Source organism: Centrocercus urophasianus, unplaced genomic scaffold (genome assembly GCF_019232065.1).
Source record: "Centrocercus urophasianus isolate 14NV4802_14NV808 unplaced genomic scaffold, USGS_Curo_1.0 seq_47, whole genome shotgun sequence".
Lineage (NCBI taxonomy): Eukaryota > Metazoa > Chordata > Aves > Galliformes > Phasianidae > Centrocercus > Centrocercus urophasianus.
The window spans coordinates 305,816-310,088 of record NW_024885055.1 but is presented as its reverse complement, the minus strand read 5'-3'; the positions used below and the strand labels follow the sequence as shown (position 1 = coordinate 310,088).

General features: G+C 42.9%; 1 long non-coding RNA gene across 1 annotated transcript; it reads left to right on the top strand.

Annotated features, from left to right (window-relative positions):
* Positions 1–595: 595 nt before the first annotated feature.
* On the top strand, positions 596–3,685 carry LOC122168884. Its single transcript, XR_006171414.1, has 3 exons — positions 596–851; positions 1,552–1,671; positions 3,483–3,685. It is a non-coding gene; the product is annotated as an uncharacterized LOC122168884 (long non-coding RNA).
* Positions 3,686–4,273: the final 588 nt, after the last annotated feature.

Sequence of the window (4,273 nt, the reverse complement as noted above, 5' to 3'; positions counted from 1 at the left end):
AGATGCATTCTTGCACTGCTCCAGCTCCAAAACGTTATTCTCAAGAGAAAAGAGGGCAATTTCTATCTGTTTTTATTTATTTTGAGAAAACTTTCCATGCAAATAAATGTAGTACAAAGTACTGAGAACTGCCGAAAGACATACAGATTATGTATATTTTTATAGCCACAAAGTCATTCAAATGACTTAGCTTCCATTTCATTGTTTGGCATAGATCACTTATTGTGCATATGTTTTCAGATGGAAATGCTGAATTAGACTGTGGCGAAATGGATAATGCAACCCTGATGCTAGCATGAGCTAATAAGAAACCAGCAATGAATCTACTGCTGCAGATTGAAGTACATGCATTTCATATTATTACTCAAGGCTTGTCTCTCCAATTAGATGATTGCATAACCTTAATATTATAAATCTTGCATGATGTGAATTGTTCAGCTGTAACCATAATCAGTTTTTACTAAGGTGGCATTTCTGTCATCTTGTTAAACACAAACATTATATATGTGCTAGTCATAATTTTATAACAGTTGCTTTTAGCAAGAGACGGTTTTGTCAATCGAGAACCACAGTTTAGCACAGAGATGCAATGAAAGTGCTCAAATTGCTTGTAATGTCAGTGTTTGCTTCAGAAAATATCGCTTTGTAGGTTCTTTCATTTTCTGAGCGCAAATTTCTCTTCAAAAGAAATGGAAAAACTTGCAAGCTCTTAGACAGAACTCTCTGAAAACCGCTTTGCAGATCTTCTGAGACCCAGGTTTATTTAATCAAGTGGAAGCTGCATGCTCTGCAGAAGCTGTGGCACCCTGTGGACCTTTTCCAGTGCTGCGACTCAGCTCGGAGAGCCCCAGGTATTTCAACCCCATTTTCCACACAGGAAACACGGTTGATCTCCTCGTCTGTAAATTACCACTGGAAGGGCTTTATGGAGATGCCACTGCCACCTGCATTTAAGGGTTTAAGACCCCCTCTATAAACCTCAGCAAGGTTCTCCACTCCTATCAATTCACCAGGGATTTGTGCAGTTAAATCTCGCAGCGGGTGATAAATTTCCCGGCATATCATGGGATGAAGAGGACCCGTCTGGCACTGATACACTGATCTTGGTGGGTTGAGTCCAACTTATCTCTTCGACAAATTTATTGCCTTCATTATGTGCTCTGGAGAGAAAAAGCCAAATCCTTGCCTTGTAATGGCCACTTTCCTACTTTTTAACTGTACATCTTGCGTTGAGATGAGCCTTAACAATGAAGAGCAGGCTGAAGAGATAAAAACGATTCAGGCAGTTCCATGTGCTGTAATGTGCAGAAAGCCGAAAGACTGCATAACCAGGGTCATGGGATTACGAAAGAAGAGTTACAAGCTCTCCTCAGCTCCCTGGCTTTACAATAAATCTAATCAAGGGAGATTTCTCATTAGTCCTAATAGAAAAGAAAACAGTGCTATATTCAATAATTTCATACTCAAATCACATCTTAGGTCTAAGCTAGCAGAAAATCTAAGGCTAAATAACTTTTATCAGATGGTCTGTTGACATGATTTTCTTATCAGTGCAGTGGCCTGTTTGGAACAAAAGAGCGGTTTCTGTTTCGAGCATGTTTAGCATCACTGGCACATTTGTCAGTGTAGAAATCGGTGTCTTCAGAGACAACTACCAGACGTGAGGCCAAGGTAAGTGGGGAACACCAGAACTACAAGATTTGACTGCACAGTGCCCCTGCACAGAGATAAAGTTACCCAGGGACTCCCTGATTGCTCGCAGCCCAAGCAAGGCTGTGCCAGTGAAAGTTCATATATTTACCAGCCATTTCAAAGCCACTAGTGCAAATCAGAGGTTTTTCTGGCAGCTGCTTGCTCTCAGCCTGTAGCTCCTGCTACACTAGGAACTGCAGAGCCTTGTTAGGCAGTTATCACCTGAATGGTCCAGAGAGGGACCTGCAGCAGCCTCCTGCTCCCAAAACCTCTAAACACAGTGCAAGTCCAGGCTCACACCTTAAATTCCATACCCAGCTTTTACTGGAGATGTATTTCACAAGCCCATTAGGGGGAGGAAGGGTTGGCTTGTGTGGCTACTTGTCCCGCAATAAACCCCAGCCAGAAGTTTGTCTGCAAAGTTTGCTGTGCTGGAACCCTGACTGACACTGGGGTGGATTTCTAACGTGGTTGAGAGAAAAAGATAGTTTTTAATATCAGTTAAAAAAAAAAATGTATGGCTCCTATAAACTGTTAAAACTTCACTTTATTGATCATAAATCTGTGTTTTGCTCAATGCAAAAGTTTTTCATCTTACACGGAAAAATGCTGAAGCAGCTGCAAATGCCAAGAACACAAAGTTTTCTCTCTTGGACAATTTATAGGGAAGTTATTGGATTTTTTGTTGTTGTTTAAAAGCATTCCTACTACACTGTGCTTGCCTACTGGGTTTGGAGAAATTGCCTTTCATTGCCAAGCTTTGTCTCTGACCTTCTCTGATAGGAAAAGACTTGAAAAATAAAGCTAGCCTCTTTTACATACTGCTGGAGTTGAAAGGGTTGAGTAGGATAAGAAATACAAGCAATGGGAATGAGGGTTCAGTAAGATCAGTGAAGGACGTACGCTTTTGCAAACGTGCTGCTGACGTAGTGCACAGGTAGCAAAACTGCTGTACAGCACAGAGCTCACTGCAGACAGACACCTTGTGCCCATGGTCCCATGGTCCACCCTTAAAACCACCCCAAAACACGATGGATGCTATCAGAGGAGGACCATCAGGGGACTGTTCTGGGGGTGAATGTGGCCCTGGGGTACATCCCTCTGCTCAGTAGCTCTGGGCACAGACCAATCTGTGTCCCAGTCTCTCCTTCTACAAGTGGGGTAATGCACCTTGGGACTGAGAGATTAACAGCCCTGTCTTGATACTAATGATCTGCAAAGGTGCAGAAGGTGCAGAGCAGGGCAAAGAAATCTTGAGTTGTGAATAGTGAAACACAAAACTGGAAGGAAAAAATAGAGCATTCTAGACCAACCAAGGGTGGAATTGAGACAGGGGAGCTTCACCCTGTGAAGCACGTATTTAACATGGGTAATCTTTACAGAATTGTAGAATATCCAGAGTTGGAAGGAACCCACAAGGATCACCAAGCCCAACGCTCAGCTCCACATGGGACCACCCAAACCCATACCCTGTGTCTAAGAGTGCTGTCCTAATACTCCCTGAGCTCGGGCAGCATGGGGCCGTGCCCACCACCCTGGGCAGCCTGTGCCATGCCCACCACAGGGCAGAACCTTTTCCCAATTTCCAACCTGACCATCCCCTGATGCAGCTCCGTGCCATTCCCCCGTGTCCTGTGTCAGCAGACTGAATACACTTAGTCTCCTAGGATATTTTTTTTTCCTTGAAAGCCCATTGAGGGGGAGAAGTAATAGGATAAATGTTTCTGTTTTTCTTTTTTTCTTTTGCATCCAATTATTGCAAATCATATTAATTATGCTTTTTTTTTCAGTTGTAGCCTGGAAGCCCCCTTTTTTCTGCTTGTTCTCCATCGTGTTGTACATTAGTTCTCTGTGCTTCCCTACAGTGGTCAGCACCTCCATCGAGATAATGGACTGGATCATCACCTGGACAGCATTTCTCTTCAGTCATAAATCATGATGGGAATACTATAAACAAAAGCTATGAAATATGAACCTGCATAAATAAAGGAAGGGAAGGACTGAATTGCCTGGGGAAATCTGTGCAAAGAAAGGGGGGGGGGGGGAGACTTGCACTGCCAGAGGAACCTCAACAAATGCATATGCTGATTTTAAAGTTTAACTGTTACTATTATTATTAAGATTGGCCTGCTCATGTGTCTCACAGGAAGAGACTTTGTTCTTCTTTCTGCTAATTTCATGTGCTTTCTGTTCCTCTTGGGCTTTACTTTTATTTCTGTGCTTTTCCCACTTCTAGTATTTCTGTCTACAAATACCTTTGTTATTTCATCATCCTTCCAGCACACACGGCCCCGGCTCTTGGTCAGTTTCTTCTTCCTTTGCCTCTGTTCTGCTAAATTCATGTACTTCTCAGTACCAAGCTGAGACCTCCAGACAGCTCCTACAGCAAAAGACGTGGGTCACACAAGCCTTGAGCTTTAGCTCTCATTCTTGTTCAAAAGCTGGGATAAAACACGTCAGCATGCTTCATTAAACCCAAAATGTCAAATCATCCTTCACAACCACCAAGCCATCACGAATACAAGCAGCTCTATGGTTTTGGAGAATTTTGTGATAAAGGACACAGCATTTAGCAGATGGT